General features: G+C 49.1%; 1 long non-coding RNA gene across 1 annotated transcript; it reads left to right on the forward strand.

The window, feature by feature from the left end:
- The first annotated feature begins 1,808 nt into the window (after window positions 1-1,808).
- On the forward strand, window positions 1,809-7,660 carry LOC102007320. The gene is made up of 4 exons (XR_260039.2): window positions 1,809-3,205; window positions 3,607-3,798; window positions 6,832-6,951; window positions 7,471-7,660. It is a non-coding gene; the product is annotated as an uncharacterized LOC102007320 (long non-coding RNA).
- Window positions 7,661-11,578: the final 3,918 nt, after the last annotated feature.

Consider the following 11,578-nt stretch of genomic DNA (forward strand, 5'->3'; position numbering starts at 1 on the left):
AGGAAGGCGAGAAAAGACAAGAGGAAAGAAAAGAAGAAAGGAAGCAGGCAGGCTTCCTTGCGCCCAAGTTGGCACTGGGCGCAAGCCTGTAATCCCAAATACTGGGATGTGGGGGAAGCAGGATCCTAAGAATGAGATCGGCCTGAGGGGAAAACAAGCAATAAATAAACTTCCAAATTGTCTTGGTTACTTTTTTCTTGTTGCTGAGACAAAATACCCAACACCCAAAACGAAGGAAGGAAAGGTTTATTTAGCTCACAGTTTGTGGAGGTTTCAGTCCATACTTGGCTGGCTCCAAGGCAGAAGGCCGCAAAGCAACAAGAGCAAGCGGGGGAATGGCAGCCGAACAGCAGACAGCCAGAGCAAACCGGAGGAATGGCGGCAAGCAGCTTTTTTCTTGCCTTACATTGTAAACAGCCTACCCCCACCTAAGGGGCATGTAGCTCTCAAATAATCTTTGCCCTCCTCTTCCACAGGCTCAGAATGTATACAAAGTAGGTATCCTGGCTTCCTGCTGAGTTACTTAGCCAAACCTCTAGACTCCCCAAGTTGACGCAGTGTTTCAACCATAACACAAATAGAAAAGAAAACAAATAAAACGTGGTGGGCAAGTAGCCCCTTGTCCCCTGAACTCAGTCCCTAGGACTACCAGAAAGAAAAAGGCTGATGAATAAGCCCACAGGGTGCACTGGGGTCTAGCTCAGTAATAGAAAGCTTGTCCCCTTTGTGAAGGCTGTGGGTTTAATCAGCAGTAACACACACACACACACACACACACACACACACACACATGCACGCACACCCACAGGCACACACATGAGATTTCAAAAGTAAAGCAGAGACTTTAGAAAACATTTTGAGTCTCTGTGGAGAGTGGAATCCTGGGACAAAACCAACCCAAAACTGTTCTCCTGTGGTCCCCTAGAGGCACTGTCAACATTTTGAGCTCCCCCATGAAATTTTCGTGTTGTCAGTGTGGAAGTTAGGGAGTGAAGTGACCCAGAATCTCTCTGCATACGCTCCTGTGCTCCCATACCCTTCTAGGTGGAAATCTGTCTCCCCCAGGGAAATTGGAAAGGGGCTAAGGATACTTTAGGGAACCAGGTGGGAAGACGAAGGGCCATGTGAGGGGTAGGGGTGAGGGTGTCCAGGGGACTGGGTCTGAAGCACACTCCTCCCTCCAGCTCCCCAGAATCTGTCCTTGATCCTTCCCTCCTCTGTGTTCAGACAGGGGAAGAGGAGAAGGTCCTCTGAAGTAGGGTGAGGGAGGTGAGGGGTGGGGTGTCAGGAGGCCAGTGCCAAGCCCAAGTGGAGGCCCCAGGAGTGAGCACCAGAGTCACCAAAGCCAGGAGGGGGCAGGGCTGTGAGGAGAAGGGGCTGTGAGAGGACTTGATGGGGGCACTGGGGCTCTGAGGGTCCCTTCCCAATCACCCCCAGGGTGTCACAGACTCTGACCAAGGACCAACCATGTGGGGACTCAGTCTGGGTCCAGGACAGGCTGGGAGCCTGTGCACTTTACCATTTTCCTGGCCGCGGCCAGTTTCTCCTTTCGCGTTGCTTCCAATAGTTCTAGGGAGGGACGCGGAAATGGGTGGGACCACTTAAGCACCGTCCCTTCCATGTCCACTCACTCTCTTCCAATGAACTCTGCTCAGCTCCTCTCACTGCCAACGACAGGCTTAGCCGGGGCAGAACTGAACCCACAGAGCAGGGTGTGGCCTCAGAACTCGACTTCCATTGGTTGAGTGGAATGATGATGCCATAAGACGCTTGGTGAGGCCTCCTCCGGGGGGTCAGCAGGGGTGGGGGGCGTTGAGGTTTGGGGGTGTAGGGGGCTGGGATGGGGGAGTAGCAGTAAAGATGCAGGCACCTGCTGTTCCAGGCCACCCAGGGAGCTGGGACAGGGGAGGCTGGGAGAAAGCATAGGCCAGGTCAAGGTTCCTGCAATGTCCCACTGAGAGCTGTGTACAAACTGTGCATTCCATTCCAACAAAAAGAGTGTACTTTATCAAGAAAAGTTGTCCTATAACAGAAGTCCAAAGAGTGCTTCTTAGAATGGGTGGAATTGAATCTAGATGGTCTTGATCTATAAGCAGGACTCGTGCGCAATGATGCATATGTGACAAACCCTAAAGACACAGTCTGTTAAATAATCCTGGACTGTGGGAGGACGTGCTGATCTAAATGATTGGGCACAGCATCACTGGCATGGACAGCGTGGGGATCAATGTTAAAGTGTTTTATGGTTCTCCACACGCTTCAGAGAATAACTGGAGAGTGAATCTAGACTTTTTCGAGAAGATGTGTTAAAATACCTAGGACCACCACTGACAGAAGACATACAGCAAACAGAAGTCAAAACATATGAAATAAGCCTGGCAAGCCTGAGGTCATGAGTTTGAGTCCCGCTACCAAAAAAAAAAAATCTAAAATGAGAATTGAGTGCAGGGAACAAATTGGAATGAAAAAAAAACAAAATTCACAATCCAAAATACAGAAAGAAGTAGGAAGGTAAAAATAAAAACAAAAATGCAGGCAGAAATAAAATGAATAGAATCAATGTAAATCTACCAGTGATTACTGTAAGTGAACGGTACTCAACTCTACGTGGAAAAGACGCATTGTCAGACTATGTTTTCGAAAAGCAAATTCACCTTTATGAGTCACTGCCTCTAAAACTAAAATGACAAAAATAAGATTGAGAGTAGCATGGAAAAAGATGTGCAGGCATCTGGTAAGGTAAAGCCCAGGAGGCAGCAATTTCAAAGTCACTCAAACTGACTTTGAGGCAGAGCAGTATTACTGGCAGAGGGGGCCACACCCTAATGCGAAACCCTTCATTTCCTCAGGCACTTAGGACAACTGTACATTTGTGGGACCTCCCTTGTCTCTCCTTGATTCCTCCTCTCCTGAGGAGTAGTTAGCAAGCACCAGGACTTGGTTCCTACAATTTCTCTACCATGATTGTTCTTGGTGATCACATTCAGCTCTATGGCATCAAATACAAGCTATGCACTAACTCTGAAAGCTGTACCTTCAGCCAATAGCCTACTGTGAGCTCCAGACTCATCCAGAAATCCATTGTCTCTGTGACATTTCCTTTTGGGTATCTAATAGTCTCTGCAACCTACTCCATCAAAAGCTAAGCCTTTACTCTCACTCCCCAAACATGTGCTTCTCCCAGGCTTTAACATCTCAGAAGAAGGTAACTCCATACTTCCAATGGCTTAGGCCAAAAACAAAAGAATCATCTTTGATAGATCACTTCCTCTCATATCTGAAATCCCAGCAGCAAGTAACATTTCTTGCTAGTAACATGTTTTTCTCTCTCTCTTTCTTTCCCTCGCTTCCACCCTGTTTCCCTGTATTGTGCTAATGAAGATTGAACCCTGGGTTTACTTAAGCCTAGCTTGTTCTTCTTTCTTCCTCTCTTCCTTTTTCCCTGCCTTTGTTTTCCATCTTGGAAAGAAAACCAAAATATGATTAATCTCCACCCAGACTATCCCCATTCTGCTCCAAGCTATTCTCATTTCTCCCCTGGACTGTTGTGTTTGCTTCCTATCACTGGTATCGCTGCTTCTCTCTTTGATCTCCATGTCTACCCAGATCCTCCCAGAAGTTAAGGTCAAGAGAGGAGCAAATTCACACATAATTGGCTGTGTCCAAGTCGGTGAGAGAAAACGAGAAGAGGGGACCAGGAGAGCTGAACACAGAAAAAGGACATGCTGGAGAAATCCATCCCTGATGTGCAAGGCAGACAGCTCATTTCTGTAATATGCCAAGATCTCCTACATAGAGGTAAGCGTAACTGAGATAAAAAATGGAGACAGACGAGGAGTCAGAGAAAGAAACGCAAATGGCCATTTAAAAATTAGTACAATTTGAGAGTTTGTTAATTGCTCTAAAGAGTTTGTTTTACTTCAGCATGCACATGGTAACTGTCATCTGCAGTGTAGCATTCACTTGGAGGTGGGTCCTCTGAGAGGTGATTACATCGTGACTAAATGGAGCCCCAGTGAATGGGATTAGTGCCTTCTAACAGGCCCCAGACAGGTCCCTTGACCCGTTAGCCATGTAAGGCCAGGGGAGGCGCTGTCTAAGAGCAGAAAGCCAGGCTGGTGCTTTCCATTGGACTCCTGCAGAAGTGAGAAGGATGTCTGTGGTGTTTAGAAGATGCCAGTGTGTGGTCCTCTCTTACAACAGCCAGAATGGACCAAGATAAATATTTAAAGTTATTCAAATGACTCCAGGGAGCTATCTTCACACAGATAGGCAGAGGTTAAAAGGCAAATACCAAATGTCTTTACTTATAGGAAAACTGCCCTTCATCTATGTAGGCAAGTTCTGCAATTTGGTGAAAATCTGGCAACTAAACTTAAAATGTGCAATGTATATACATTTTCCACCAGCAAATCACTGAACGGAAAAAACTCATAGAACTTCGTAATATGCAAACAACTAAGTTGAGTGCAACATTTATTTTTTTTAAAATTAGAAACAAGTCCAATGCCCACATAGAGGTGAGTGTCTAAAGCAGGAAATGTAGGAAGGAAGGAAGAAGTGATCCCTCAAACAAATATATAACCTTAGATACGCCATCAAGTTAAGAATTCCCTGAATTCTTTGTTACTGGAAAAAAGCAAAAATATCAATAGTTTCTTCTAATTTTCCTGATGGACACATAATGTAGTAGATGTGGGCTCACAGCAGAATCTATACTTCACTATCGTGTGCCCACCGTGTGTCGCTCGAGGTGTGAAATTGCTCAGGTTGGCCTCTTCTTACTTTCTAGAGTGTACATTTCCATGTTCTTTGAATTGTTTATAAAGCTCATCACTTTAGAGTGCAAGGGAAAAATAAAGGCAATTAACTGTATAGACTACTTGCACTCAGGCAGGCATCACTGTCTGCCCCCGTCCCTTCTCTACCCTCAAGGCCATGAGGTGAAGATGGACTCTGTTCCATGCTACTCAAACCCCACCTATACGTTCAAATGACAAAAGCCAAATCAGACCAAACTACTGAAAGTGAATGGATTCCCTCTTTGCACATCAGTAGTGCAAATCATTCTCATAAAGGCCTTGGTCAAGCTGGTGCTAAAACTCAGTGGCACAGCTCCTGCCTGGCGTGTGCAAGGTCCTCAGAGTGATTTCCAGTATCCCCCAAAAACCAAAAAATCCAGGCCTTGGTCAGGACCTTCTATAGGAAGAGCCACATATTTGGAGGAAAATGATTACTTGGTTTAAGTAGATCCCAGCTTGGCAGAAGAGCATTGGTGGCTGTCCGGACCTCAGTTTTGGATGCTGCTGAAGCTTAGGCCGTTGTGCTCTCCTCAGTAGATGGCTGCTGATTTCCTGGTTGCCATTAATTTCCAGCAGAGCAGGTGAGCTGATTCCTCTTTGTGGCCCTGAGGGCTTCATCCTCACCTGGCAGACACAACCTCCCCCAGCAAACCAGGAGTCAGGCAGCAACACAGGGCTCAGGGGCAGTGTCTTCACCACTGCACATTCATGGGGACACACTCCCCAGCTAGGTGCCCAGCTGCAGCCTGTGGTCTTCCCTCCACTTGATAATTAGTGCACAGTGAGACCCATGGACGACACTTTTCCACTTGTATGTCTAATGTAGCTTTTCTTTCTTTACTTTTCTTTTAGCTTAGAATAACTTACAAAATGCTGCAAAACAGCAGCCCTCTGTCTGTCCCCCATCCATACTTCAGAACTAATTCCAATGTACGTTCAACTCTTTAACTGTTTCTTCCAGCATTAACCATGTAGGTCCTTAATAATGTGCTATGTCACTACTTTCAGGTCAATTTTAGCCATTTAGCTAGTGCTTTTCTGTTAGGACAGATGAGGGTTTTCTCACCAACCCACCTCTCCCTTCCTTTTCTCCATCGAGCTAACAGGGACATATGACACTTCTGTATAACTAACATGACTTAGCACCTTCTGGCCAAGTCCCAGTCTAAGACTCTTCTTTGCAGACAGGTACTAATGGAACATGCAGCCCATTCTATCACATGCTATAAGTATCTCCACTTCACAGATGAGGATCCAGCAAGCTGTCCAGGGCTCTCAAGCTAGGAGGTGGCAGGGCTGAGGTGTGAGGCCCAGAGTGCTGGCTCCAGAATCCGTGGATGTTGGACTCAGTGGGTAGTTTATCTGGTCCCCGAGACCTGCTTACTGAGCACTCACTGTTGTTTTGGGGCTGTGAGTACAACATAAACAGGTATAGAATTCCCAGCTCTTGTGGAGCTGACCTGTTATGTGGACACTGGAAGGAGCAAAGGATGCAGTCGGCAGGAAAGGCCGGCAGCGGTGAGAGGGAGAGGAGGAAGCCGCTGGCTGGTGAGGGAAGGTCTCTGAGGGGGTGAAATTTGGGCAGGTTGAGGTTAGACTTGAAAGTAGAGCTTGATGCACTGAGACAAGCCCATCTGGACCTGGGGCTCAGGGAAAGGTGAGTGGAGGGAGGGAAAAGGTCAGGGAGCTAGGCCTGGGCCCTGGCATTGCCTCTACCAGCCACAGGACACAGAGAAGGAGCAAGCAGGGAGGCAGGATGACAGTCAGGTGTCCAGCAAGCCAGGTAAAGGGTCCCTTAAAGAGAGGGGTGATCCGCTGTGGCAGAGACTGAGGGCAGGGATGCCACCCTGAGGTGGCCCACTGGAGCTGGCCGGGTAAAGATCACGATGACTTCCTGATGGCCAGAGGAGTCTGTAGGAGTCCATATCCTCAGCATCATTGTCCTTCCTCAGAGAGATCATCTCCGGCCCTTGTGCCTCCTGCTCTGCCAGCGCCCCGCAGCTTCTCTCCTCTGTGTTTACGTCCTCAGTGAGAGTTTTGCTGTTCCTCGTGGAATATCTGACCCCACCTGACTGGAATCCCTCCTCTCCTCATGCAGGAGCAGAGGTGTGTTGTTATCCTCGGGTCGTGCGTCCCAGCGTGGTGCTCTGTAAGTACCTACTGGGTGGATGCAGAGTGAGTCCCCAGGAGCCAGGCAGGGTGACAGAGCCCACCGTGTTTGAACTCCACTGGCATACAGTGGGCTGTGGGAACAGGGCTTTATTTAGGAGTAAGCAGTCTGGTGAGAAGGGATGACAAATCTTGTTGTGGAAATGCTGACAGGATGCGCCGGAGTATCTTTCATGAGCTGATACAAAAGGAGGAGTAAAAATAAACTATGTTTTAGAACAGTTTTAGTTTACATTATAATTGGGATGACAGGATAGAGAGTTGCCATACACCCCACACCGAGTTTCGCCTGTGATGAACATCTTAGACTACTGACTCATATGCTGAATTAATATAGATACATTGTTATTAACTAAGTCTGCAGTTCTTATGGCTCCTATCTAGCTGTCCTCTAAAGGCCTCATAGGCTCATGAGTGGGATTTGTGGGAGGTGCCTGAAACATGGGTGTATTACTGGCTTATGAGCATCATAACTGGATTAATCCACTGATTGGTTTAGCATAGTTGATGGCAATGGAATTCCTGAAGAGAGACTTCACATCCCGAGCGTGGGTGCACCAAGCATTAGGTTTGTAGCCTGGATGGAATCAAAGGAAAAGCCGAAGGAAGGCCGCTTTCTGCCTGCCCTGCTATGGACTGTCTCCGGTGCCATGCCGCCCTGCCTCAGAGCCAGCCAACGGCAGACTGAAACCTCTACCAACTGTGAATTAAAAGAAACCTTTCTTCCTTTAAGTTGTCTGTGTCAGGTATTTTGCCCCAGCAATAAGCAAGTAACCAAGGAAATAGTTTATGCTGATTTCTTTAGATTTTACCAAATGCCCTTTTGCATTTTTGTGTTCTGTCCATGACTGTCCGTTCCATATTGCCATCACATCTCCTTAGGCTCCTCTGGGCCAGACAGTATCTCAGACTTTCCTTGTATTGAAGACCTTGACAGTGTTGAAAAGTACCGATCAGATACAGTATTGTGTAGAGTGTCCCATATTCTCTCCTGTTATTTCTTGGATTTAGCCTTTTGGGGCAGAGGAATCACAGAGGTCAGTTTGCCCCATCACACTGAGGGTTCGTACTAGCGGCCTGATCTGTCTCTCTTAGTGTTGATCTCCATGACCTGGCCAAGTAGTGCTGTCAATTTTATCCACTACAAGTGACTCATTTCTTCCCCCTTTCTATGCTCTGCCCTTGGGAAGGAAGTCAGTGTGATCAGACCATATGTAATGAGCAGGGGCTCTGCCTGGGAGCTTTGTCCCCTCTTCTCACCTTGTCATTGATTTAATCACTTACTTCCATCAGGGTGAGCTCATTGATACTAGTACTTTATATTTTGGGTTCTGATCTAAAACTGTTTTGTTGCTCAGATTGTCCCAGTTTGTTTCTGGATCCTGCAATAATTCTGTGAGGCAGGTGCCATCATCATGAGACAGTGATCCAAGGAGACCAGGGATGAGATGGGGTGTGAGACATAGACCGCGTTACTGTCCAGGCTGCCAGGCAGATGGACAGTGGTGAGGCCCCTGCTCGGGTCAGTGCGGCCCAAGCTCAGTGTTTCCTCCCACACATTCAGTGCAGTCTTGCTTGCTGTTGTCCTCAGACCTTCACCATAACCTCTGTGCTGAGACAACTGCTACTGAGCGAGTCCAGAAATAACCAACACACTCAAATTACACTTTCCTTGACAGCAGCCCCAACTTTTCCATATGGGGGAGATGACATTTCTTCTACTAGACTTATTTTACCCTCTCTTTTTCCCATCTAAAAGTGTTTGTGAGGCCAGTGTGGTGGCAAATACCTGTAGTCCCAGTACTTGGGAGGCAGAAGCAGGAGGATTGCTGCAAGCTCAAGGCCAGTCTGGGCTATGGAGTGAGTTCACAGCCAGCCTGAACTACATAGCCAGACCCTGTCTCAAAAAAGAAGTCAGTGATAAATTGCTCTCCTGTGGCCTTGAAGTCCGCTCATGTCCAGCAAAGCAGGCAAATAGTCAGGCCTTCCGGGGGGTGGGGAGCCTGTGGCTGTAGGAGAAAGCCCTCCCCAGTCCCCAGCAGCTTAGTGTTTCTACCCCAGCCCCACCCCTGCGACAGTGAGCACAGCTAGGGTCCAGATCTTGGTTTCCAATGCCATTCCCCAAACATGAAACTACAGCTCCTTGGAGAAGTGACTGATTCTGGAGCTGAAATAGGAAATCACAAGCTGAGTATCAGGAGAAAATGCTGGGGTATGTCAACGCCAAAGCATAGTGGCACCTAGCAGAAAACTTCTTGATAAATGTTCTCTCAGCATGGTGAGGCAATGTGCTACTGCCGGGAGTCAGAATGAGGTGCCTCCTAGACCTGCTCATCCTCCAGAATATGGCAGGAGGGTCTTGCCCTCCACCACACCTTCCCCCAGCAGAAGGCTCAGAGGAGGAGAGGGTGCACAGACTGCAGAATTGTTACAGGGACTGAATGGGCAGGGGCCAGCAGTGACCGGGTCAGGGTGAGACCAGAGGCTGATGGAAGGGGCCTGTCTGGGGGAGAGCTGTCCCTGGGAGGGAGAGATTCTTCCAGCTCCATGTTGGGGGTTTTGGAGGGCTTTGGGGCTAGATGCCAGCATGACTTCAGGGGTCCCATGGGCTATGGAGGCTGTGTGGGGGACGATGGGGAAGCAGCCATTCCCTGATGGAGCCAGTGACCTCAAATGCCAGCCTCATAGAACACAGCTTCCCTCTCTAACCAATCCCTCGGCCAGAAGGAGGCTGTCTGCCTCAGCACTGCCCGGTCTTATTTCTGATGGCTTTTTTTGCAGGGGCACTTGGGCACTCATGCGCACCCAGAGACTGCAAGCGTGGGGCATACTTGCTCAGCTGCCGCATACTTTATTGTGCTACGTGTGTGAAGTGATTGCCTTTCTTCCTGTGTGACCCACTTAATCCCGTCCTCTAGCCCCAAATATGTGATTCATTCTATAGAGGCACTTTCCGGTGTAATGACCTTGCTCTCCGGTATCGGTGAGTGAAGGACTCACTGTGTGTGCGGGCAAGGACGCTGGAGAGGCACACTTACACTTTTTCTGTCACTGCACATGAGCTTCCCTGGCCCCTATTTTTAAATGTAGTCAAACCTGGCTGAGGGACAGTGTTATCTGTTGTCCCCTGTTTCTTATACTTAGGGCAGTTGTACTTTGCAAAGAGAATCAGAGAGATGATAAACTGGCAGGCAGACTCTGTGGAGAAGGGAAGGGCTCTGGGGGCGGAGGGACATGAGGGACAGAGGGGAAGAGGAAATAAACAGGATCAGCATGTGATAAGGGTATATACCAGTTCCCCAGGACAATTTGTGTATTGCAAACAGGAAAAAGAAAAAGAAAATGCAGCGCCACCAGGGGGCGTCAATGGCAGTCTGGTTTCTGAGGCAAGCCAGCCTGAACGTTCTGTTTGTTTTGTTTGTTTCCTTTGTTTGACTTTCCCCCATGACACTGAGCATCAAATCCAGGAGAATCTGACCCCTGAGCTACATCCCAAACTCCGCCAATGTATGTATTCATTGAGACTGGTACATAATACTCTAGGATTCATAGGATCCTCCTGCCTTCACCTCCGGACTAGCTAGGACAATCCGCTGAACAAATGCCCATGGCTCATTTAACTCTTATAACTGTTTGATGAGTTCAGTGCCAGTAACACCCTAAATGGACTGCTGTCACATCAGAGGCACTTGGGAGCCAGAGGCAGTAGGATCACCGCGAGTTCAAGGCCAGCAAGGGTTACATAGTGAGTACAAGATCAGCCTGAAGTATACAGCGAGACCATGTATCAAAATACCCCCCCAAAAAGATGAAGGCACAGAGAAGCTGGGGAGGGAAAGCCTGTGTTTCGGTCCAGCATCCAGGGGCCCCAGCTGTCAGTGCCACAGAGGAGAACCAGGTGGAGGAGCCTTCTAGGTCCCAAAGGACCTCAGTGCTCCGACTCAGAGCATCGCTACACTGATCTGAGAGACGGGGGTGACACGTGACAGAGAAGAAAAGCAGCGCAGAGGGCGAGGACCTGAGGGGGAGAGAACCAGAGCAGGCAGCTGGCTTGCTGTTCACTCAGGTGCCTTCTCAGTCCCAGCGGGCTCCACTGCAGGGCCGGGTCATCCTCCTTGCCTTCAAATCCGAAGGCACTGCGCCCCCTGCCGGCAGAGAACGAAACTGCCACTGTGGGTGTCCTGAAAGGAGCCTTGGACCAGCTGCTCACCCCTGGACAGAACAGTCATGAGCACCTATTGGGCGCAGACCCTTCTGGGGCACAGCACGGGAGCAAAGCCCTTGTTTGTGAAGCGCCCAGGCAAGTGGGAGGTAGAGGCAGAGACACCCAGGGACAGGCCTGAGTGCTACTTGCAGAGTCCCCAGAAGCAGCTCCCTTCATCAGGGAGACAGAGCAGCCCTGGACACCTGATGCAGCAGGAAGACCTCCTGGCTGGGGACAGCAGGGCGTGGCCCTCAGGAGGAGAGAGGGCCGCAGGGTGGGAGGGAGATGGCTGGGATCCTGGGCCCAGCTCTGGGCACCGATGGAGGCCAAACAGACGCAGCCTGGGGGAGGCTGACCCCGCGGGGCGGACTCTAAGGCCTTTGTGCCTGTGCCCAAGTGTTTC

This window comes from Chinchilla lanigera, unplaced genomic scaffold (assembly GCF_000276665.1).
Source record: "Chinchilla lanigera isolate Chin_1 unplaced genomic scaffold, ChiLan1.0 scaffold00012, whole genome shotgun sequence".
Taxonomy (NCBI): domain Eukaryota; kingdom Metazoa; phylum Chordata; class Mammalia; order Rodentia; family Chinchillidae; genus Chinchilla; species Chinchilla lanigera.